Raw genomic sequence first — 25,292 nt, 5'->3', positions numbered from 1 at the left:
TATTTTAGGGTTTTGGGCAGAGCAGTGGTGTTCGGGCAGTGTATGGGGTTGTGCTGGGGCTGGTGTTTCAGGGTTTAGGGGAGTGCAGTGGTTTTCGGGCAGTGTAGGGTATCGTGCTAGGGCTGGTGTTTCAGGGTTTAGGGCAGAGCAGTGGTGTCCGGGCAGTGTAGGGGGGTCCGCGACGGACAGTGCGGGACAAGTTGATGGGTCCGGGTCGTAGTTCGGCAGCGTATTCCGATGCTGGTCCGGTCGCGGCGTCGGGATGCGGCGTTGGTACGGGACCTTCAGTGATACGTGCGGATGGCCCGGTTCAGCTTGCAGTGCATTGGTTTTTGGGCAGTGTGGGGGGTCGTGCTGGGGGTGGTGTTTCAGGGCTTCTGGCAGTGCAGTAGTGTTCGGGCAGTGTGAGGGGTCGTGTTGGGTTTGGTGTTTCAGGGTTTATGGCAGTGCAGTGATGTTCGGGATGTGTGAGGGGTCGTGCTGGGTTTGGTGTTTCAGGGTTTATGGCAGTGCAGTGGTGTTCGGGCTGTGTGACGGGTCGTGCTGGGATTGGCGTTTCAGGGTTTATGGCTGTGCAGTGGTGTTCAGGCTGTGCGGGGGGTCATGGTGGGGATGGTGTTTCAGGGATTAGGGCAGTACAGTGGTGTTCGGGCAGTGTAGGGGGTCATGCAGGGGGTGGTGTTTCAGGGTTTAGGGCAGTGCAGTGATGTTCGGGCAGTGTAGGGGGTCATGCAGGGGGTGTTGTTTCAGGGTTTAGGGCAGTGCAGTGGTGTTCGGGCAGTGTAGTGGTCAGGCTGGGGCTGGTGTTTCAGGGTTTAGGGCAATGCAGTGGTGTTCGGGCAGTGTAGGGCGTCGTGCTGAGTGTGGTGTTTCAAAGTTTAGGGCAGAGCAGTGGTGTTCGGGCAGTGTAGGAGTCATGCTGGGTCTGGTGTTTCAGGGTCTAGGTCAGAGCATCGGTGTTCGAGCAGTGTAGGGGTCGTACTGGGGCTGGTGTTTCACGATTTAGGAAAGAGCAGTGGTGTTCGGGCAGTGTAGGGGGTCATGCTGGGGCTGGTATTTGAGGGTTTAGGGCAGAGCAGTTGTGTTCGGGCAGTGTATGGGGTTGTGCTGGGGCTGGTGTTTCAGGGTTTAGGGGAGTGAGGTGGTGTTCGGGCAGTGTAGGGTATTGTGCTAGGGCTCGTGTTTCAGGGTTTAGGGCAGAGCAGTGATGTTCGGGCAGTGTAGGGGTTTTTGCTGGGCATGGTGATTCAGAGTTTAGGGCAATGCAGTGGTGTTCGGGTAGTGTAGGAGGTTTCGCTGGGGGTGTTGTTTCAGGGTTTAGGGCAGTGCAGTGGTGTTCGGGCAGTGTAGGGGGTCTTGCTGGCATGGTGTTTCAGGGTTTTAGGGCAGTGGTGTTCGGGCATTGTAGGGGTCGTGCTGGGTCTGGTGTTTCAGGGTCTAGGTCAGAGCAGCGGTGTTCGAGCAGTGTAGGGGTCGTGCTGGGGCTGGTGTTTCAGGATTTAGGAAAGAGCAGTGGTGTTCGGGCAGTGTAGGGGGTCATGCTGGGGCTGGTATTTGAGGGTTTAGGGCAGAGCAGTGGTGTTCGGGCAGTGTAGGGGGATGTGGAGGGGGTTTTATTTTAGGGTTCTGGTCAGAGCAGTGGTGTTCGGGCAGTGTAGGGGGTCGTGCTGGGAGTGGTGTTTCAGGGTATAGGGCAGTGCAGTGGTGTTAGTGCAGTGTAGGGGGTCATATAGGGGGTGGTATTTCAGGGTTTAGGGCAGAGCAGTGGTGTTCGGGCAGTGTTAGGGGCATTGCTGGGGGTGGTGTGGTGTTTGGGCAGTGTATGGGGTCTTGCTGGGGGTGGTGTTTCAGGGTTTAGGGCAGTGCAGTGGTGTTCGGGCTGTGCAGGGGGTCTTGCTGGGATGGTGTTTCAGGGTTTAGGGCAGTGCATTGGTTTTTGGGCAGTGTGGGGGGTCGTGCTGGGGGTGGTGTGTCAGGGTTTCTGGCAGTGCAGTAGTGTTCGGGCAGTGTGAGGGCTCGTGCTGGGTTTGGTGTTTCAGGGTTTATGGCAGTGCAGTGATGTTCAGGATGTGTGAGGGCTCGTGCTGGGTTTGGTGTTTCAGGGTTTATGGCAGTGCAGTGGTGTTCGGGCTGTGTGACAGGTCGTGCTGGAGTTGGTGTTTCAGGGTTTATGGCTGTGCAGTTGTGTTCAGGCTGTGTGGGGGTCGTGGTGGGGATGGTGTTTCAGGGATTTGGGCAGTGCAGTGGTGTTCAGGCAGTGTAGGGGGTCATGCAGGGGGTGGTGTTTCAGGGTTTAGGGCAGTGCAGTGATGTTCGAGCAGTGTAGGGGGTCGTGCAGCGGGTGGTGTTTCAGAGTTTAGGGCATTGCAGTGGTGTTCAGGCAGTGTAGGGGGCCGTGCAGGGGGTGGTGTTTCAGGGTTTAGGGCAGTGCAGTAGTGATCGGGCAGTGTAGTGGTCAGGCTGGGGCTGGTGTTTCAGGGTTTAGAGCAGTGCAGTGGTGTTCAGGCAGTGTATGGGGTCGTGCTGGGGCTGGTGTTTCAGGGTTTAGGGGAGTGCAGTGGTGTTCGGGCAGTGTAGGGGGTCGTGCTGGGATGGTGTTTCAGGGTTTAGGGCAGTGGTGTTTGGGCATTGTAGGGGGTCTTGCTTGGGGTGATGTTTCAGTGTTTAGGGCAGTGCATTGGTGTTCGGTCAGTGTAGGGGTACTTGCTGGGCGTGGTGTTTCAAAGTTTAGGGCATAGCAGTGGAGTTGGGGCAGTGTACGGGTCGTGCTGGGTCTGTTGTTTCAGGGTCTAGGTCAGAGCAGCGGTGCTCGGGCAGTGTAGGGGTCGTGCTGGGGCTGGTGTTTCAGGATTTAGGAAAGAGCAGTGGTGTTCGGGCAGTGTAGGGTATTGTGCTAGGGCTCGTGTTTCAGGGTTTAGGGCAGAGCAGTGATGTTCGGGCAGTGTAGGGGTTTTTGCTGGGCATGGTGATTCAGAGTTTAGGGCAATGCAGTGGTGTTCGGGTAGTGTAGGAGGTTTCGCTGGGGGTGGTGTTTCAGGGTTTAGGGCAGTGCAGTGGTGTTCGGGCAGTGTAGGGGGTCTTGCTGGCATGGTGTTTCAGGGTTTTAGGGCAGTGGTGTTCGGGCATTGTAGGGGTCGTGCTGGGTCTGGTGTTTCAGGGTCTAGGTCAGAGCAGCGGTGTTCGAGCAGTGTAGGGGTCGTGCTGGGGCTGGTGTTTCAGGATTTAGGAAAGAGCAGTGGTGTTCGGGCAGTGTAGGGGGTCATGCTGGAGCTGGTATTTGAGGGTTTAGGGCAGAGCAGTGGTGTTCGGGCAGTGTAGGGGGATGTGCAGGGGGTTTTATTTTAGGGTTCTGGTCAGAGCAGTGGTGTTCGGGCAGTGTAGGGGGTCGTGCTGGGAGTGGTGTTTCAGGGTATAGGGCAGTGCAGTGGTGTTAGTGCAGTGTAGGGGGTCATAAAGGGGGTGGTATTTCAGGGTTTAGGGCAGAGCAGTGGTGTTCGGGCAGTGTTAGGGGCATTGCTGGGGGTGGTGTGGTGTTTGGGCAGTGTATGGGGTCTTGCTGGGGGTGGTGTTTCAGGGATTAGGGCAGTGCAGTGGTGTTCGGGCTGTGCAGGGGGTCTTGCTGGGATGGTGTTTCAGGGTTTAGGGCAGTGCATTGGTTTTTGGGCAGTGTGGGGGGTCGTGCTGGGGGTGGTGTGTCAGGGTTTCTGGCAGTGCAGTAGTGTTCGGGCAGTGTGAGGGCTCACTGGGTTTGGTGTTTCAGGGTTTATGGCAGTGCAGTGATGTTCAGGATGTGTGAGGGCTCGTGCTGGGTTTGGTGTTTCAGGGTTTATGGCAGTGCAGTGGTGTTCGGGCTGTGTGACGGGTCGTGCTGGGGTTGGTGTTTCAGGGTTTATGGCTGTGCAGTTGTGTTCAGGCTGTGTGGGGGTCGTGGTGGGGATGGTGTTTCAGGGATTTGGGCAGTGCAGTGGTGTTCAGGCAGTGTAGGGGGTCATGCAGGGGGTGGTGTTTCAGGGTTTAGGGCAGTGCAGTGATGTTCGGGCAGTGTAGGGGGTCGTGCAGCGGGTGGTGTTTCAGAGTTTAGGGCAGTGCAGTGGTGTTCAGGCAGTGTAGGGGGCCGTGCAGGGGGTGGTGTTTCAGGGTTTAGGGCAGTGCAGTAGTGATCGGGCAGTGTAGTGGTCAGGCTGGGGCTGGTGTTTCAGGGTTTAGAGCAGTGCAGTGGTGTTCAGGCAGTGTATGGGGTCGTGCTGGGGCTGGTGTTTCAGGGTTTAGGGGAGTGCAGTGGTGTTCGGGCAGTGTAGGGGGTCGTGCTGGGATGGTGTTTCAGGGTTTAGGGCAGTGGTGTTTGGGCATTGTAGGGGGTCTTGCTTGGGGTGATGTTTCAGTGTTTAGGGCAGTGCATTGGTGTTCGGTCAGTGTAGGGGTACTTGCTGGGCGTGGTGTTTCAAAGTTTAGGGCATAGCAGTGGAGTTGGGGCAGTGTACGGGTCGTGCTGGGTCTGTTGTTTCAGGGTCTAGGTCAGAGCAGCGGTGCTCGGGCAGTGTAGGGGTCGTGCTGGGGCTGGTGTTTCAGGATTTAGGAAAGAGCAGTGGTGTTCGGGCAGTGTAGGTTGTCGTGCTGGGGCTGGTATTTGAGGGTTTAGGGCAGAGCAGTGGTGTTCGGGCAGTGTAGGGGGATGTGCAGGGAGTGGAGTTTCAGGGTTTAGGGCAGTGCAGTGCAGTGGTGTTCGTGCAGTGTAGGGGGTCGTGCAGGGGGTGGTATTTCAGGGTTTAGGGCAGAGCAGTGGTGTTCGGGCAGTGTTAGGGGTATTGCTGGGGGTAGTGCGGTGTTCGGGCTGTGTATGGGGTCTTGCTGGGGGTGGTATTTCAGGGTTTAGGGCAGTGCAGTGGTGTTCGGGCTGTGTAGGGGGTCTTGCTGGGATGGGGTTTCAGGGTTTAGGGCAGTGGTGTTTGGGCATTGTAGGGGTCTTGCTTGGGGTGGTGTTTCAGGGTTTAGGGCAGTGCATTGGTGTTTGGGCAGTGTGGGGGGTCATGCTGGGGGCGGTGTTTCAGGATTTCTGGCAGTGCAGTAGTGTTCGGGCAGTGTGAGGGGTCGTGCTGGGTTTGTTGTTTCAGGGTTTATGGCAGTGCAGTGGTGTTCGGGCTGTATGAGGGATTATGCTGGGTTTTGTGTTTCAGGGTTTAGGGCAGTGCAGTGGTATTCGGGCAATGTGGGGTGTCATACTGGGGGTCGTGTTTCAGGGTTAAGGGTAGTGCAGTCATGTTCGTGCAGTGTAGGGGGTCATTCTGGGGGTGGTGTATCAGGTTTTAGGGCAGTGCAGTGGTGTTCGGGTAGTATAGGGGTCCTGCTGTGGGTGGTGTTTCAGAGCTTAGGGCAGTGCAGTGGTGTTTGGGCAGTGTAGGCGGTCCTGCTGGGGGTGGTGTTTCAAGGTTGAGGGCAGTGCAGTGGTGTTCGGGCAGTGTAGGGGGTCCTGCTGGGGTGGTGTTTTAGGGTTTAGGGCAGTGCAGTTGTGTTCGGGCAATGTAGGGGGTCGTGCCGGGGCTGGTGTTTTAGGGTTTAGGGCAGTGCAGTGGTGTTCAGGCAGTGTAGGGGGTCGTGCTGGGGCTGGTGTTTCAGGGTTTAGGGTAGTGCAGTGGTGTTTGGGCAGTGTAGGGTGTCGTGCTGTGGCTGGTGTTTCAGGGCAGAGCAGTGGTGTTTGGGCAGTGTAGGGGTTCGTTTTGGGGGTGGTGTTTCAAGGTTTAGGGTAGAGCAGTGGTGTGCAGGCAGTGTAGGGGCCGTGCTGGGAGTAGTGTTTCAGTGTTTAGGGCAGAGCAGTAGTGTTCGGGCAGTGTATGGGTCATGCAGGGGGTGGTATTTCACAGTTTAGGGCAGTGCAGTGGTGTTCGGACAGTGCTAGGGGTCTTGCTGGGGGTGGTGTGGTGTTCGGGCAGTGTAGGGAGTCTTGCTGGGGGTGGTGTTTCACGGTTTAGGGCAGTGCAGTGGTGTTCGGGCTGTGTAGGAGGTCTTGCTTGGGCTGGTGTTTCAGGGTTTAGGGAAATGCATTGGTGTTCGGGCAGTGTAGGGGTTCTTGCTGGGTGTGGTGATTCAGGGTTTAGGGCAAGGCAGTGGTGTTCGGACAGTGTAGGGCATCGTGCTGGGTGTGGTGTTTCAAAGTTTAGGAAAGAGCAGTGGTGTTTGCGCAGTGTAGGGGGTCGTGCTGGGGCTGGTTTTTTAGGGTTTAGGGCAGAGCAGTGGTGTTCTAGCAGTGTAGGGGGATGTGCAGGGAGTGTTATTTTAGGGTTTTGGGCAGAGCAGTGGTGTTGGGGCAGTGTAGGGGGTCATGCTGGGAGTGGTGTTTCAGGGTTTAGGGCAGTGCAGTGGTGTTCGGGCAATGTAGGGGGTCATGCAGGGGGTGGTATTTCAGGGTTTAGGACAGTGCAGTGGTGTTCGGGCAGTGTTAGGGGTCTTGATGGGTGTGGTGTTCGGGCAGTCTAGGGGGTCTTGCTGGGGGTGGTGTTTCAGGGTTTAGGGCAGTGCAGTGGTGTTCGGGCAGTGTAGGGGGTCTTGCTGGGACGTTGTTTCAGGGTTTAGGGCAGTGGTGTTCGGGCATTGTAGGGTGTCTTGCTTGGGGAGGTGTTTCAGGGATTAGGGCAGTGCATTGGTGTTTGGGCAGTGTGGGTGGTCATACTGGGGGTGGTGTTTCAGTTTTTAGCGCACTGCAGTGGTGTTTTGGCAGTGTGGGGTGTCGTGCTAAGGGGTGGTGTTTCAGGGTTTCTGGCAGTGCAGTGGTGTTCAGGCGGTGTGAGGGGTCATGCTGGGTTTGGTGTTTCAGGGTTTATGGCAGGCCAGTGGTGTTCGGGCTGTGTGAGGGGTTGTGCTGGGTTTGGTGTTTCAGGGTTTAGGGCAGTGCAGTGGTGTTCGGGCAGTGTGGGGTGTCGTGCTGGGGGTGGTGTTGCAGGGTTATGGGCAGTGCAATGGTGTTCGTGCAGTGTAGGGGGTCATGCTGGGGGTGGTGTATCAGGGTTTAGGGCAGTGCAGTGGTGTTCAAGCAGTGTAGGGGGTCCTGCTGGGGAGTTGTTTCAGTTTTTAGGGCAGTGCAGTGGTGTTCGGGCAGTGTAGGGGGTCGTGCTGGGGCTGGTGTTTCAGGGTTTAGGGGAGTGCAGTGGTGTTTTACTGTTTGGGCAGTTTAGGGTGTCGTGCTAGGCCTGGTGTTTCAGGGTTTAGGGCAGAGCAGTGGTGTTCGGGCAGTGTAGGGGTTTTTGCTGGGCATGGTGATTCAGGGTTTAGGGTAATGCAGTGGTGTCCGGGCAGTGTAGGGGGTCTTGCTGGGGGTGGTGTTTCAGGGTTTAAGGCAGTGCAGTGGTGTTCGGGCTGAGTAGGGGGTCATGCAGGGGGTGGTATTTCAGGGTTTAGGGCAGTGCAGTGGTGTTTGGGCAGTGTAGGGGTCTTGTTGGGGGTGGTGTGATGTTTGGGCAGTTTAGGGGTCTTGCTGGAGGTGGTGTTTCAGGGTTTAGGGCAGTGCAGAGGTGTTCGGGCAGTGTAGGGTGTCTTGCTGGGACGTTGTTTCAGGGTTTAGGGCAGTGGTGTTCGGGCATTGTAGGGGGTCTTGCTTGGGGAGGTGTTTCAGCGTTTAGGGCAGTGCATTGGTGTTTGGGCAGTGTGGGGGTCATACTGGGGGTGGTGTTTCAGTTTTTAGTGCTCTGCAGTGGTGTTTTGGCAGTGTGGGGTGTCGTGCTAGGGGGTGGTGTTTCAGGGTTTCTGGCAGTGCAGTGGTGTTCAGGTGGTGTAAGGGGTCATGCTGGGTTTGGTGTTTCAGGGTTTATGGCAGTGCAGTGGTGTTCGGGCTCTGTGAGGGGTCGTGCTGGGGGTGGTGTTTCAGAGTTAAGGGCAGTGCAGTCGTGTTCGTGCAGTGTAGGGGGTCATGCTGGGGGTGGTGTATCAGGGTTTAGGGCAGTGCAGTGGTGTTCGGGCAGTGTAGGGGTCCTGCTGGGGGTGGTGTTTCAGGGTTTAGGGCAGTGCAGTGGTGTTTGGTCAGTGTAGGGGGCCCTGCTGGGGGTGGTGTTTCAAGGTTTAGGGCAGTGCAGTGGTGTTCGGGCAGTGTAGGGGTTTTTGCTGGGCATGGTGATTCAGGGTTTAGGGTAATGCAGTGGTGTCCGGGCAGTGTAGGGGGTCTTGCTGGGGGTGGTGTTTCAGGGTTTAAGGCAGTGCAGTGGTGTTCGGGCTGTGTAGGGGGTCATGCAGGGGGTGGTATTTCAGGGTTTAGGGCAGTGCAGTGCTGTTTGGGCAGTGTAGGGGTCTTGTTGGGGGTGGTGTGATGTTTGGGCAGTTTAGGGGGTCTTGCTGGAGGTGGTGTTTCAGGGTTTAGAGCAGTGCAGAGGTGTTCGGGCAGTGTAGGGGTTTTTTCTGGGCATGGTGATTCAGGGTTTAGGGTAATGCAGTGGTGTCCGGGCAGTGTAGGGGGTCTTGCTGGGGGTGGTGTTTCAGGGTTTAAGGCAGTGCAGTGGTGTTCGGGCTGTGTAGGGGGTCATGCAGAGGGTGGTATTTCAGGGTTTAGGGCAGTGCAGTGGTGTTTGGGCAGTGTAGGGGTCTTGTTGGGGGTGGTGTGATGTTTGGGCAGTTTAGGGTGTCGTGCTAGGCCTGGTGTTTCAGGGTTTAGGGCAGAGCAGTGGTGTTCGGGCAGTGTAGGGGTTTTTGCTGGGCATGGTGATTCAGGGTTTAGGGTAATGCAGTGGTGTCCGGGCAGTCTAGGGGGTCTTGCTGGGGGTGGTGTTTCAGGGTTTAAGGCAGTGCAGTGGTGTTCGGGCTGTGTAGGGGGTCATGCAGGGGGTGGTATTTCAGGGTTTAGGGCAGTGCAGTGGTGTTTGGGCAGTGTAGGGGTCTTGTTGGGGGTGGTGTGATGTTTGGGCAGTTTAGGGGGTCTTGCTGGAGGTGGTGTTTCAGGGTTTAGGGCAGTGCAGAGGTGTTCGGGCAATGTAGGGTGTCTTGCTGGGACGTTGTTTCAGGGTTTAGGGCAGTGGTGTTCGGGCATTGTAGGGGGTCTTGCTTGGGGAGGTGTTTCAGCGTTTAGGGCAGTGCATTGGTGTTTGGGCAGTGTGGGGGTCATACTGGGGGTGGTGTTTCAGTTTTTAGTGCTCTGCAGTGGTGTTTTGGCAGTGTGAGGTGTCGTGCTAGGGGGTGGTGTTTCAGGGTTTCTGTCAGTGCAGTGGTGTTCAGGTGGTGTAAGGGGTCATGCTGGGTTTGGTGTTTCAGGGTTTATGGCAGTGCAGTGGTGTTCGGGCTCTGTGAGGGGTCGTGCTGGGGGTGGTGTTTCTGGGTTAAGGGCAGTGCAGTCGTGTTCGTGCAGTGTAGGGGGTCATGCTGGGGGTGGTGTATCAGGGTTTAGGGCAGTGCAGTGGTGTTCGGGCAGTGTAGGGGTCCTGCTGGGGGTGGTGTTTCAGGGTTTAGGGCAGTGCAGTGGTGTTTGGTCAGTGTAGGGGGCCCTGCTGGGGGTGGTGTTTCAAGGTGTAGGGCAGTGCAGTGGTGCTTGGGCAGTGTAGGGGGTCCTGCTGGGGTGGTGTTTCAGGGTTTAGGGCAGTGCAGTGGTGTTCGGTCAGTGTAGGGGGCCCTGCTGGGGGTGGTGTTTCAAGGTTTAGGGCAGTGCAGTGGTGTTCGGGCAGTGTAGGGGGTCGTGCTGGGGCTGGTGTTTCAGGGTTTAGGGCAGTGCAGTGGTGTTCGGGCAGTGTAGGGGGCCCTGCTGGGGGTGGTGTTTCAAGGTTTAGGGCAGTGCAGTGGTGTTCGGGCAGTGTAGGGGTCCTGCTGGGGGTGGTGTTTCAGGGTTTAGGGCAGTGCAGTGGTTTTCGGGCAGTGTAGGGGTCATGCAGGGGGTGGTATTTCAGGGTTTAGGGCAGTGCAGTGGTGTTTGGGGAGTGTTAGGGGTCTTGTTGGGGGTGGTGTGGCGTTTGGGCAGTTTAGGGGGTCTTGCTGGGACGTTGTTTCAGGGTTTAGGGCAGTGGTGTTCGGGCATTGTGGGGGTCTTGCTTGGGGAGGTGTTTCAGCGTTTAGGGCAGTGCATTGGTGTTTGGGCAGTGTGGGGGTCATACTGGGGGTGGTGTTTCAGTTTTTAGTGCTCTGCAGTGGTGTTTTGGCAGTGTGGGGTGTCATGCTAGGGGGTGGTGTTTCAGGGTTTCTGGCAGTGCAGTGGTGTTCAGGCGGTGTAAGGGGTCATGCTGGGTTTGGTGTTTCAGGGTTTATGGCAGTGCAATGGTGTTCGGGCTCTGTGAGGGGTCGTGCTGGGGGTGGTGTTTCAGGGTTAAGGGCAGTGCAGTCGTGTTCGTGCAGTGTAGGGGGTCATGCTGGGGGTGGTGTATCAGGGTTTAGGGCAGTGCAGTGGTGTTCGGGCAGTGTAGGGGTCCTGCTGGGGGTGGTGTTTCAGGGTTTAGGGCAGTGCAGTGGTTTTCGGTCAGTGTAGGGGGCCCTGCTGGGGGTGGTGTTTCAAGGTTTAGGGCAGTGCAGTGGTGCTTGGGCAGTGTAGGGGGTCCTGCTGTGGTGGTGTTTCAGTGTTTAGGGCAGTGCAGTGGTGTTCGGGCAGTGTAGGGGGTCGTGCTGGGGCTGGTGTTTCAGGGTTTAGGGCAGTGCAGTGGTGTTAGGGCAGTATAGGGGGTTGTGCTGGGGCTGGTGTTTCAGGGTTTAGGGCAGTGCAGTGGTGTTCGGGCAGTGTAGGGGGTCATGCTGTGGCTGGTGTTTCAGGGTTCAGGGCAGAGCAGTGTTGTTCTGGCAGTGCAGGGGTTCGTTTTGGGGGTGGTGTTTCAAGGTTTAGGGCAGAGCAGTGGTGTTCGGCCAGTGTAGGGGTTGTGATGGGAGTGGTGTTTCAGGGTTTAGGGCAGAGCAGTGGTGTTCGGGCAGTGTATGGGTCGTGCTGGGTCTGGTGTTTCAGGGTTTAGGGCAGTGCAGTGGTGTTCGGGCAGTGTAGGGGGTCGTGCAGGGGGTGGTGTTTCAGGGTTTAGGGCAGTGCAGTGGTGTTTGGGCAGTGTAGGCGGTCGTGCAGGGGGTGGTGTTTCAGGGTTGAGGGCAGTGCAGAGGTGTTCGGGTAGTGTCGGGGGTCGTGCTGGGGCTGGTGTTTCAGGGTTTAGGGCAGTGCAGTGTTGTTTGGAAAGTGTATTGGGTCATTCTGGGGCTGGTGTTTCAGGGTTTAGGGCAGTGCAGTGGTGTACAGGCAGTCTAGGGTGTCGTGCTGGGGATGGTGTTTCAGGGTTTAGGGCAGAGCAGTGGTGTTCGGGCAGTGTAGTGGTTCTTGCTGGGCGTAGTGATTCTGGGTTTAGGGCAATGCAGTGGTGTTCGGGCAGTGTAGGGCGTCATGCTGGTTGTTGTGTTTCAAAGTTTAGGGCAGAGCAGTGGTGTTCGGGCTGTGTAGGGTTCAGGCTGGGGCTGGTGTTTCAGGGTCTAGGTCAGAGCAGCGGTGTTCGGGCAGTGTAGGGGTTGTGCTGGGGCTGGTGTTTCAGGATTTAGGAAAGAGCAGTGGTGTTCAGGCAGTGTAGGGGGTCGTGCTGGGGCCTGTATTTTAGGGTTTAGGGCAGAGCAGTGGTGTTCGGGCAGTATAGGGGAATGTGCAGGGGGTGGTATTTTAGGGTTTAGGGCAGTGCAGTGGTGTTCGGGCAGTGTTAGGGGTTTTGCTGGGGGTGGTGTGGTGTTCAGGCAGTGTAGGGGGTCTTGCTGGGGGTGGTGTTTCAGGGTTTAGGTCAGTGTTCTGGTGTTCAGGCAGTGTAGGGGGTCTTGTTTTGATGGTGTTTCAGGGTTTAGGTCAGTGGTGTTTGGGCATTGTGGGTGGTCTTGCTTGGAGTAATGTTTCAGGGTTTAGGGCAGTGCATTGGTGTTCGGGCAGTGTAGGGATTCTTGCTGGGCGTGGTGATTCAGGGTTTAAGGCAATGCAGTGGTGTTCGGGCAGTGTAAGGCGTCGTGCTGGTTGTGGTGTTTCAAAGTTTAGGGCAGAGCAGGGGTGTTCGGGCAGTGTAGGGGGTCGTGCTGGGGCTGCTGTTTCAGGGTTTTGGGCAGAGCAGTGGTGTTCGAGCAGTGTAGGGGGTCGTGCTGGGGGTGATGTTTCGGGGTTTTGGACAGTGCAGTTTTGTTTGGGCAGTGAAGGTTGTCTTGCTGGGCATGGTGTTTCAGGGTTTAGGGTAGTGGTGTTCGGGCAGTGTAGGGGGTCTTGCTGGAGGTGATATTTCAGGGGTTAGGGCAATGCAGTGGTGTTTGGGCAGTGTAGGGGGTCATGCGGGGGGTGGTGTTTCAGGGTTTAGGGCAGTGCAGTGGTGTTCGGGCAGTGTAGGGGGTAGTGTTTCAGTGTTTAGGGCAGTGCAGTGGTGTTCGAGCAGTGTAGGGGGTCGTACAGGGGGTGGTGTTTCAGGGTTTAGGGCAGTACAGTTGTGTTCTGGCAGTGTAGGGGGTCGTGCAGGGCGTGGTGTTTCAGGGTTTGGGGCAGTGCAGTGGTGTTCGGGCAGTGTATTGGGGCCGTGCAGGGGGTGCATTTTCAGAGTTTAGGGCATTGCAGTGGTGTTCGGGCAGTGTAGGGGGTCGTGCAGGGGGTGGTGTTTTAGGGTTTAGGGCAGTGCTGTGGTGTTCGGGGACAGTAGGGGGTCATGCAGGTGAAATTCGATTCTCAATCTCGATCGTATTGTCCCGCCATTTTGTAATCCACCGCCATTTTGTGTTGCCCTCACTCAGGCAGCACGACGGACGAAATCTTTTCTGCTTTTTCTGCAGTATCGTGTCAAAATAGCCTTCTACCTCTGTTTACAAAGCTGGTGTTAGGGACTGGCCGAATACACTAATCCCTGTCTGGTTTTTCTAATCCCAGTCTCAACTATCTGTCGGTTCACACTAGTCTCTTCTGACTTTATCTTATCTTCTGGCCTTCGCTGTTCTCTGCTCGTATTCTCTCGTTTCACAACTCCAAAACACACAAATGTATCTCGCCACCTGCGAGTCAGCTACAGACACGTTAATAAATTAACCCGTAATGAGGAGCGACAAACACAGTTGAAGGAGAGGCTTCTTCGGGTTACTCGATACTTTACTTTACATTCTTTCTATTGGCTACATTTTGTTTTTAACATTTTCTTATTGGTTCTTCATGTATGTATTGGGTATGTTTCTGGTTAATCTATATGCTATCTACATACTATATAAGATTGTGCGCCACAGAGTGAAGTGGCGGTCTCCTGAGAACATAGAGTGTGTACATCTAGGACAACTGTACTAGCTGCAGCTAATAAAATCCGATCTTTTACGCCGACAGAGCGTCTCCGTGTCTCTGTTAGCTGAAGCAGGAGAACCCAGGAGATTAAGGCGTACCCTGCGCCGCCCGGCCCATAAGGTTCTGGTTCTTCAACTGGTGCCCAAGTGGGGCAGTTTCAGAGGTAGTGGTTCTGCCTGAAGGTCGTGAGGAACCCCGCAAGAAAATTCTGGAGGAATCGCGAACCACGTCAAGCGACCCCTGTATGTCGAAAGTGGTCCGAAGGTCTTTTGCAGCGTGGTTACTCCTTCCTGATGGCTACTGATGACTGCTGCCCTGACTGCCGCCCTGCCTTGGCCCTCTTTTTGGTGATGTATGGTAAGGCGAGACGATAGACGGGCCTCTGTTGGTGTAAGAAGACATCTTAGTTAAGTATTGGTGGGTCGCTCCCACATTGGTTCTTTGGTTCTTTGGTTCTTAGGTTCTTTGGGTCTTTGATTCGGGTATTGCAATAACCGAAGCCGAGGGGTAAGTACATTTGTGCTGTGTTAATTGATTTAACCCCCTTGATGTTTGTGAACAGTCCAGTGAAATAACGATGCCTGGTCTGACTAAGTTTAGGAAACTTTGTTGCTTTGGTTGTAATAGGGATTCCCAGCTGGAGGACTCTTGTCCGATTCCTTCGGTTGAAACTCACACTTATGAGCTCTATTCTAAACATGGTGTTGGCCCCATTGCCTTTAACGAGGCATGGATCCGATACACGAAGAATGATGGTGTTTTAAAGTGGCCAGAAAATGGTAGTTTTGAGCCTGACATACTAGATAATTTGGAAGCTATTTTATTTAAAAGAAAAGCCCGGCCGGCAATGTTTGACTCTTTCCGCCTTTGGCGTAAGGAAGCCAAACAGAGAAAAATTAAGCAAGAAAAACGAGATAGGAAAACACAGGGTATGACGATTATACAGGCTGCTCAGCAATTTAAAGATAATGAAGTTGATAATGCGATGGAAATTTCAGAGAGACAGCATTGTATGGCGATAGATAAATGCTATCTGATGTTGCCAGCTTCCCCTTCTGATAGAAGAAAGGATTTAGAGGAAGATCCCTTGATGTCTCACTTATTGAGATTGCCTCCGCCCTATGTACAAGGTGCTAATGCACCCCCGTTGTTACAGCCTGTTCAGCCGCCAGTTGCGCCTCCGCTTGCTCCGGCTCTTCCACATTTGCCCCCTCAAGTATTGCCGCCTCTGCCAGCTTTGCCTTCGACTCCTTTGCCTTCATCTTCTTTGACTTCTGCTCCCCCGGTAATTACTGATTCCTCTTCAGTTAGTTCGCCTAATACCTTGTCCCCTATTCTTATCTCCAATTCTCCGTCTATGCGTAAACGACTCACAGATACGGTCTCTGGTCTTTTATCTCCTTTTTTTGTGGCTTTAAATGTGTCTCCGGATTTTTCTCGAAGACAGTCTCGTAGTCAGTTCCCAGCTTCCGAAGAACGAGAAAGGTTGGACTCTCTCGCTTGTAAATGGATTGAGAAGGGTCCCCAGTATAGTGTGCCCGACATTATGCCTACCTTTTCACAGTGGAATGCGCCTACGCAGAGATATGTTTTCAATGTTATGTGTGATACTCTCGTTAAAGGATGGGAGGATATGGACTTGGGTTCGGTTCCTCAGGGTCTGTTAGATGTTCAGGCTGATTTTGATAAGGGACTCATTGTGGGTTCTAAGGTTGAGGACGCTGTAAAGACACTTGTTACCTTTAGAACCTTATTTACCACACAGACTTTTCTTGACTCCGATCCCTCAGTTAGGTTGACACTGAAAAATTACCCAATGAGAGAGGTTCCTCCAGTATGGAGAGAAGAGGTTGCAGCAGTAAGTGCTAATCAAGCTATTCCTGCTCACTTCCAGCGTATATGAGTACATGTCCCCTGGAAAAGATCTGAAGTTTTGGCTCTTAAACACTCTCTACCGGATCCTCGCAAGAACCCTGCAGGTTATTATAAAGAATTGTCACAGACCGTTGATGCCTGTATTATGAATTTGAAGGTGAGTGAGCCTGCACACCGAGTGTACAAATTATTCAAAAGTATAGAAAATAATAAAACTCAATAGCGTTTTTTTTAGCGTGCATACACGTGGGGGATGAGAGCTAACATCCCAGGTTAATATGAATGGAAGTAAAAGGTCAAGGAAAAACCCTAACCTGCGTGAAGCACCGCGTGGACACAAAGGTCTCAACAAATGTTGATCCAAATAATCATAATTTTCTCAGTATTTTTCAAAGTCAGTCATATGCATGGAAACTTAAAAGTTTTTTAGAAACAATAAGCATCAAAAAATGTATGTCAAACAGCCAGAACTTTGAATACAAACTGTATGTATTTTACTCAAACGTAAACACATGAATATGTTACTCATCACATAATTCATTAGACAATTCAAAATTAGTGTCTTGTTTCAAAATCAGAACACATTAAAAGATGGACAATCCCAATGCATTTCGGGTTTTTCTAAACCCTTCGTCAGGGGATGTATAAGTCTCAGTTAATCATTTGAATGCGTGTATTCGTTTCCAAAGAATCATCTTCCAGAGCTACAACAACAAGAAATCTTATGTGTATATCCAAGAAAAAATAAATGAAAAACAGAAATGCAGATTTACAAAACTAATCTGTAGGATTTGCACTCTCAGAAAAAGACCCAAAAGGCCCAGCTGGGAGACAATGGTATGTTCAAGCGGTCCACTCTAAACCCGTTGGTGCTCGTGTATTAGAAACGACATGATAAGTGCTGTTAAGTGTCCTTGGATGATGGTCAGTGACAGTGTTACGAGAAAATTAACCCGTTCTCAATGCGAAAGAAATTACCTAAACAAATCATCTCACTCTAAGGAGCATGAAAGAACAACTGTGAACCTCAACGAAATGCTATAATGTGCCCCAGGGGTTAAAAAATACACATGAAGGTGTTTAACGAACTATACGAAGCATGCTACTAAGTGTCTATGTTCAATATAAATGTCTACTTACCCACGAAAGAAAAAATATTAGACTCAGCAGTGATGTTTCAGTCTGAAATTAAACACAATCGTAAGCACCCGAGAAACATCGAGTATGTGTGCGTGTAAACAATGGGCGGGGGAGTTGAGTTATACGAGAGCAAGGTAGGAAATGGCATTTCGTTGAGGTTCACGGTTGTTCTTTCATGCTCCTTAGAGTGAGATGACAGCACTTATCATGTCGTTTCTAATACATAAATAAATTGTGATTATTTGGATCAACATTTGTTGAGACCTTTGTGTCCACGCGGTGCTTCACGCAGGTTAGGGTTTTTCCTTGACCTTTTACTTCCTGTATTATGAATTTAGCAGATATTGATATGTTGTTGGGGAATGTAGTCCCACAAGCGTTATGGGCTAGAATTCGTAAAGAGAATCATGCCCAAGCATTAGGTAGTGACTGGGATGCTATAATTACCACAGATAGAGCCCAAGTGGGTGGTGCAAAGCCTGATGCTTTGATTTCAGAACTCCCTGGTAGGATTATTACATTAATGAAAACGATGATGCCTGCCTTGAGAGTTAATTGGGATAAACTAGCCACGTGTAAACAGAAGAAAGATGAGAGTGTCTCCGATTTCATCACTCGTTTCGAGGAGACATTCATTGATCACAGTGGTCAGGACATGACTACGGAGGGTGGACAGCGATTATTTGTAGATAAGTTTGTATTTAATTTGCTTCCCGAGCTGTCGCATAAGTTGAAAGACTCCGAGAGTTCATGGGCTGTTTCTTCTTCAGCCCAGATATTGGCTACTGCTCAATATTATGAAAATAGAGATAAAGAAAAAAAAGATAAGCAAGAGAAAAAGACTAAAGAATTGAAAACTAAGGTTCTCTTGCAACAGGCTTATCCACCTCGTTATGCTCAGCCCAAATTTCAACAGCCTCCACAGTTTCAGAGGGCGTATCAAAAGCCTGAGCCATATATTCCGCGACCTTTGTTAGGTCCTAATCAATGTGCCTATTGTAGAGAGGAGGGCCATTTTAAGAATAGTTGTCCGGTTTTATTGCAGCGCAATGGAACACTATCTGCTCCACGAGGTCGTGGTGGCCTCCAGTCAGCAAACAGAGATAGAGGTCGAGGTATGTTGACCCAAGAACAGCATTCCCTTCCTCCTCCTAATTCCGTGAACTACTTTGATCAGCAAAACGCTCGGTCTACACAGTATTACAATGAGGATTGTTATGTTGAAGGCGAGAATGAAAGTCTTCATGCTAACTAGGACAGCCATGGACAAAGTAAGGAAGTTGTGTCGATTCCAGTAGATCAGAATGGACCTTATGTTAATGTCACTACAATGGGTGTTTCAGAGCCATTTCTTTTAGATACTGGTGCGATGAGAAGTTCTATCATTCATTCAAAACTCTCTGGGGCACCTTTGTCTGGCTTAACGAATGTATCTGTAGGTTTTTCTGGCGCCCCAGTTCGTAATCCGGTTTCTTGCCCTTTGCCTATTTCAATTGTCCCTTATGATTTGGAAGCTCCGCTTCTCTTAACGAATGGTTGCGGCGAGAATCTATTGGGCTTGGATCTATTGAAAAGAATACATGCCACAATATCTTGTTCTCCTTTTAGGACAGAAATTGACTTCTCCAATGAATTTGTCTAAAGATCAATTCCCACCTGAATTGCTCTCTCTTCCCACAACGCTTTGGGCTACGGGTCCAAATCATGTTGGTTGTCTTGAGATTCCACGATATGTTGTTACTCTCAAGCCTAATGCTGAATTGCCACGCGTTCCTCAATATAGAATTTCCACTGAAGGTGAAAGAGCGCTTTTGGAAATCATTCATGATTTGATTCAGAAGGATGTGGTTGAGGAAACAAGAAGTAACATATGTAATAGCCCTATTCTTCCTGTTCTTAAATGCACTGATCCTTCTCAGCCTCCTGTTTATCACTTTGTAATTGATCTTCGGGAGGTAAACAAAAGTGTTGTACCACAGTTTCCTGTTGTCCCAGATATCACTGCGCTGTTGACAATGATACCTTCTACAGCGATTTGGTTTTCTGTTATCGATCTGAAAAATGCTTTCTTTAGTATTCCCATTGCCGAAGAGAGTAGGGATATTTTTGGCTTCTCTCTTGGAGGCCAAAGCTTCCGGTTCAAGCGCGCACCTCAAGGCTATTGTGAAAGTCCCTCTATTTATAGTCAAGCTCTGAAATGTCATCTTGATGCTTTTTCTTTGCCGTCTGGTGCTGCTCTCATTCAGTACATGGACGACTTGTTAATCGCTGCTGATTCAGAGGATATATGTAAGAATGTGACGGTTGCATTATTGCGACACTTGTCCGATCTTAATCATAAGGTTTCACCTTCTAAGCTACAATATGTTCGCCGAGAGGTTACCTACTTGGGTTATCTCTTATCAAAGGAGGGAAGACGATTAACCCCAGAACGTATCCAAGCAATTGTGCAAATGTCTGTGCCATCCACACAAAGAGAGGTACATGCTTTTCTGGGCATTACTTCCTATTGTAGGCAGTGGATTCCTAACTTCTCTCTGTTGGCCAAACCTTTGTTGGCACTTACTTTGAAAGATACACCTCAGCCCCTTCCATGGACTGACGAATGTCAGAGGAGTTTTACTGACTTACGTACTGCTCTGTGTTCTGCTCCTGTACTAGGTACTCCTGATTACAGTAAACCTTTTACGCTCTATGTTCATGAAAGAGAAGGTTGTGCGTTGTCAGTCTTAACACAGCGATTTGGAGATAAACAGCGACCATGTGCCTATTTTTCGGCTACGTTAGATCCAGTAGCTAAAGCATTGCCTAGTTGTCTTAAAGCGACAGCAGCAATTTCCATTCGTCAGTCGGCTGGAGTGGTGCTAGATAATACTCTCATTGTTATGGTGCCACATGCAGTGGATACTTTGCTAAACAGAACAAAAACACAGCATCTTACGAGTGCTCGTTTGTCTGGATATGAGCTGACACTCTTGGCAAGTCACGTACACATCAAATGATGTAACACTTTAAATCCAGCTACTTTGTTGCCTCTTCCAGAAGAGAAAGGAGTTCAAGAACAACATGATTGTTTCCTCCGCACTGAGGAAGAGACAAAAGGTAGAATTGACTTAACAGATACGCCATTAGTGAATCCGGATGGAACGCTATGGGTAGATGGTTCTTGTTTTAAGCTTCCTAATGGAGAGACAACTTCAGCCTATGCTGTTACTACCTTGCATACAGTCGTGGAAACAGCACGCATCAGACATAATTCAGCTCAGGCAGCTGAACTGATAGCCTTAACCAGAGCGTGTGTGTTATCCAAAGGAAAAAGAGTGAACATGTATACCGATAGCCAGTACGCTTTTGGTGTGGCGTTCAATTTTGGGCGTTTGTGGAAAGAAAGGGGATTCCTTACATCCCACGGCACTAAGATACAACATGGTCAGTTGGTGACTGACCTTCTTGAGTCACTTGCTTTACCCACCCAGATATCAATTGTGAAGTGTAGTGCGCATAAGAAGATTACTGACAATGTTGGTCGCGGGAATGCATTTGCGGATGAGGTAGCGAAAAAGACAGCCAGAGATGCTACAATTCGCATGTATGTTGCGAGCCCTGCAAATTGGGTCAGAGAAAGAGGAATGTATGAGAACACAGTAGAAAGTGTGAAATCAATTCAAGAAGAGGCTACAGAGAAAGAATTGAGCAAGTGGAAAGAAAGTACAGGAATGTTAGATGAGATGGGATGTTGGGTAGAATTATCAGAGCACCAGCGTTGGCTGTTACCAGACGCCTATGTTCTACCTGTAGTTACTATGGCGCATGGTCCAGCCCACCTAGGTGCGAAAGGAATATGCAAGCTTTTGGCTCCAGTGTGGCAGAATGAAGGAATACAGAGTGTGCAGAAAATGTAGTGAAACATTGTATTATTTGCTTAATGTACAATCCAGGAAAGGGAACCCCAACTCCAGCAGGTCATTTTGCTCCTCCGACCTATCCATTTGAGGTGTTGCAAATCGATTACATTCACATGGAACGATGCAACAATCTCAAATATGTTCTAGTGGTGGTATGTGCCTTTTCCAGATGGATAGAGGCTTACCCCCTGAAAGACAATACTGCTTTATCTACAGCCAAAGTACTTCTAAAAGAGTTTTTTCCTAGATTTGGTTTGCCGCGCATTGTCTGGAGTGACAATGGGAGTGAATGTGTGGGCCAGATCATGCAAAAAGTTTGTGCGGTTCTTGGCATCAAGCAAAAGTTCCATGCGGCAAACCATCCACAGTCAGCGGGTCTAGTGGAGTGCTATAATGGTACTCTAAAACTCAAGCTTGCTAAAATACAAGCCAGTACAGGCCTTAGTTGGCCCGATGCCCTACCTTTGGCTCTTCTATCCACCAGAACGGCTGTGCATTCTCGATTGGGACTTAGCCCTTATGAGGTAGTTTTCGGACGCCCAGCTAATATATGGGGAGTCCCTCACCCTAAAAAGTACTCTGATATACCATACCCGATGTTGATTGATTATTTGCACGACCTCACAACTAAATTGCGTGTTCTCCATCAACAGGTTCAGAGCGCTTTGCCAGAGGCCTCCACAGACTCAGGTCATTCCATCCAACCAAGTGACTGGGTTTGTGTGAAGAATTTTCAAAGGATGAAGAATTTGGAGCCTCGCTGGAGAGAACCTCGTCAGGTTCTCTTGACCACCCGTACAGCAGTGAAAATTGAAGGAAAGAAGAACTGGATTCACGGCGTGCACTGCAAAAAGGTGCCTTTGCCTTTGCCTTTCGATCAGTGGGTCCGCAAGGGTATAAGTGACTCTGAAAGCGAGAAGGTTCCCCGATTTATACCTTTTAGTGATGCACGCTTGAATGGAACACTGTCAGAAAAAGAAAACGACGACATTCTCCAAGAAGCTGTACCACCACATTTTCGTTTGAATACCACAAATCCATGAACATTGTTTCAGGATCAGACTGAACCTGATAAGGCTCATTACAATTTAAGACCTAGACTGAAGAAGAAAACTTGAGATTCTCTCTTCCATGTAGTTTCTATCCCGGTTGCAGGGTCACGGTAGGAGTCTTGGTTGTGACCTGAGTAGTGACAATAGGTCTGCAGGACGTGCAGTGTCATAGGACGGCAGATAATCATAACCAAGTGATTGAGGAAGATTGCCGTGAGCATCCACTTAAAAGATGGAGACTACATTAGAAGTAAGAGAGAAGAAGGATAAGATGAAAAAATACTGTAAATTGATGTATAGTCGTTGTGGTATAACTTTATGTGTTTTCATATTATTGTGTATTTTATTGGCGTGTATAGGTTGGATTGTTCATGCTATGCAGCAAAAAGTTGTCCCTTCTTCTATCACTGTGCCTTCTTATTCTACTATCTCTCCACATCTATTTCATACACTTCCTCAACATGAACTTGTTAGAAGAACCGAATATTACAATAATTAATTTATCCAGTTATTACACCAACACCAATTAGTAATTAATACAACCAATTGTTGGGTGTGTGGACTTATGCCTCATACCACAGAAAAAGGGATGCCATATTTAGTCCTTCCGTTCTCTTATGAAGGTTCTGCTTGGGCTTATTTTGTAATTTTCTCTAACGCCTATCAAAGCCGATTTAAACGACCTGTCAGTTCTTATATTGGTGGACCAGATTTCAGTCATAGTTCATTGATAATGGGAATGGTAGCTATGGCTAAAATCATGGAAAATAGTAAAATTTCTGTTGATGAGAGAAAAGCATATACTAATTGGAACGTCACTCATTATATCACTAGCCTTAGTGATAAGGTTAAACAAGGAAAATCTCCCCCAATTTTGACTGTACCTCATCAAGGCAATTTCTGTTTGCAAATAAATGGCCAGACTGCTGACACCGAACAGAGAAAAAGCTTTTGTTCCCATACGTACATCCACTCATCTCAGAATTCGCCGCCGTTAGTGCCATCCCAGGGCACGTATTTCATCTGTCACGATAGAGCCTATACGTGGTTGCCGACTGGTTTTTTCTGGAACTTGCTATATAGCTTTTCTTCTTCCCCCTACATACACTGCTTCTTCAAATTTTCATAAAAACAGATATGGCAGAGGAATTATTGATTCCAAAGACACAGCAGGACAAGAGGGAGGAGACTTCCTAAAAGGATTTCTTCCTTTTTGGGGTCCTATGGCAAACAGCTGCAATATGAGACAACTGGTTCGTGTTGTAGAGACTACCATAGACATCACTGTAGGAGCTTTGAGTAATATTACAGCGGAACTACAGGCGGATCGTCTTATGACATTACAGAACCGAGTTGCCCTAGATGTTATTCTTGCAGATCGTGGTGGAGTCTGTAAAGTGATCAAATCAAGTTGCTGTATTTATATACCTGATGATGCTCTGACAGTATACCAAGCCATCTCTAAATTACATATAATCTCCGAGTCGATTCATCAGGACGAAGGAGATTGGTCGTTATTGGGGTGGTTTTGGGGACTACTGTCTAAGTGGGGCTGGAAGGTATTAACATTCCTTGGAATGGTTTTGGCCATCATTTTCTCTTGTTGTCTCTGTATGCACTGTGGCCCCGCCATTTGTGGCCTTTGTGCTACTATGTGCATCCCAAACCCTAAGTCACAGAGAACAGAGAATATTAAAATGATGTTGCAACAACAGCTTGATGACCTCATGGCCATTGACATCGACTCAGATCAACAAGAGTCCGTGTATTATTGCCTAAGTTCTGGCAAAAAGAGGGTCTGAGGAAATTCGATTCTCAATCTCGATCGTATTGACCCGCCATTTTGTAATCCGCCGCCATTTTGTGTTGCCCTCACTCAGGCAGCACGACGAACGAAGACTTTTCTGCTTTTCCTGCAGTATCGTGTCAAAATAGCCTTCTACCTCTGTTTACAAAGCTGGTGTTAGGGACTAGCCGAATACACTAATCCCTGTCTGGTTTTTCTAATCCCTGTCTCAACTATCTGTCGGTTCACACTATTCTCTTCTGACTTTATCTTATCTTCTGGCCTTCGCTGTTCTCTGCTCGTATTCTGTCGTTTCACAACTGTCCTGCAAAACACACAAATGTATCTCGCCACCTGCGAGTCAGCTACAGACACGTTAATAAATTAATCCGTAAGGAGGAGCGACAAACACAGTTGAAGGAGAGGCTTCTTCCGGTTACTCGATACTTTATTTTACATTCTTTCTATTGGCTACATTTTGTTTTTAACATTTTCTTATTGGTTCTTCCTGTATGTATTGGGTGTGTTTCTGGTTAATCTATATGCTATCTACATACTATATAAGATTGTGCGCCACGGAGTGAAGTGACAGTCTCCTGAGAACATACCGTATGTACTTCTAGGACAACTGTACTAGCTGCAGCTAATAAAATCCGATCTTTTACGCCGACAGAGTGTCCCCGTGTCTCTGTTAGCTGAAGAAGGAGAACCCAGGAGATTAAGGCGTACCCTGCGCCGCCAGGCCCATAAGGTTCTGGTTCTTCACAGGGGGTGGTGTTTCAGAGTTTAGGGAAGTGCAGTGGTGTTCGGGCGGTGTAGGGGGTCGTGCTGGGGCTGGTGTTTCAGGGTTTAGGGCAGTGCAGTGGTGTTCAGGCAGTGTATGTGGTCGTGCTGGGGCAGGTGTTTTAGGGTTTAGGGCAGTGCAGTGGTGTTCGTACAGTGTAGGGGGTCGTGCTGGGGCTGGGGCTGGTGTTTCAGGGTTTAGGGCAGTGCAGTAGTGTTCGGGCAGTGTAGGGTATTGTGCTGGGGATGGTGTTTCAGATTTTAGGGCAGAGCAGTGGTGTTTGGGCAGTGTAGGTGGTCGTGCTGGGTTGGTGTTTCAGGGTTTAGGGCAGTGCAGTGGTGTTCAGACAGTGTAGTGGGTTGAGCAGGGGAGTGGTGTTTGGGCAGTGTAGGGGTCTTGCTGGGGGTGGTGTTTCAGGGTTTATTACAGTGCAGTGGTGTTCGGCAGTGTAGGGGGTCTTGCTGGGGGTGGTGTTTCAGGGTTTAGGGCAGTGGTGTTCGGGCAGTGTATGGGTTCTTGCTGGGCGTGGTGATTCAGGGCTTAGTGCAGTGCAGTGGTGGTCGGGCAGTGTAGGCGGTCGTGCTGGGACTGGTGTTTCAGAGCTTAGCACAGTGCAGTGGTGTTCGGGCAGAGTAGGGGGTCATGCTGTGGCTGGTGTTTCAGGGTTCAGAGCAGAGCAGTGATGTTAGGGCAGTGTAGGGGTTCGTTCTGGGGTGGTGTTTCAAGGTTTAGGGCAAAACAGTGATGGTCGGGCAGTGTAGGGGGTCATGCTGGGAGTGGTGTTTCAGGGTTTAGGGCAGAGCAGTGGTGTTCGGGCTGTGTAGGGGGTCGTGCTATGGGTGGTATTTCAGGGTTTAGGGCAGTACAGTGGTGTTCAGGCAGTGTAGGGGGTCGTACTGGGGCTGGTGTTTCAGGGTTTAGGGTAGTGCAGTGGTGTTCAGGCAGTGTATGGGGTCGTGCTGGGGCTGGTGTTTTAGGGTTTAGGGCAGTGCAGTGGTGTTCATACAGTGTAGGGGGTCGTGCTGGGGCTGAGGCTGGTGTTTCAGGGTTTAGTGCAGAGCAGTGGTGTTTGGGCAGTGTAGGTGGTCGTGCTGGGTTGGTGTTTCAGGGTTTAGGGTAGTGCAGTGGTGTTCGGGCAGTGTAGTGGGTTGAGCAGGGGGTGGTGTTTCAGGGTTTAGGGCAGTGCAGTTGTGTATTCGGGCAGTGTAGGGGTCTTGCTGGGGGTGGTGTTTCAGGGTTTATTACAGTGCAGTGGTGTTCGGGCAGTGTAGGGGGTCTTGCTGGGGGTGGTGCTTCAGGGTTTAGGGCAGTGGTGTTCGGCAGTGTATGGGTTCTTGCTGGGCGTGGTGATTCAGGGCTTAGTTCAGTGCAGTGGTGTTCGGGCAGTGTAGGCGGTCGTGCTGGGACTGGTGTTTCAGAGCTTAGCGCAGTGTAGTGGTGTTCGGGCAGAGTAGGGGGTCGTGCTGTGGCTGGTGTTTCATGGTTCAGGGCAGAGCAGTGGTGTTAGGGCAGTGTAGGGGTTTGTTCTGGGGTGGTGTTTCAAGGTTTA

Source organism: Triturus cristatus, chromosome 11 (genome assembly GCF_964204655.1).
Source record: "Triturus cristatus chromosome 11, aTriCri1.1, whole genome shotgun sequence".
NCBI classification, from domain to species: Eukaryota; Metazoa; Chordata; class Amphibia; order Caudata; family Salamandridae; genus Triturus; species Triturus cristatus.
The sequence above is the reverse complement of the archived record's forward strand: the minus strand, read 5'-3'. Positions refer to the sequence as shown.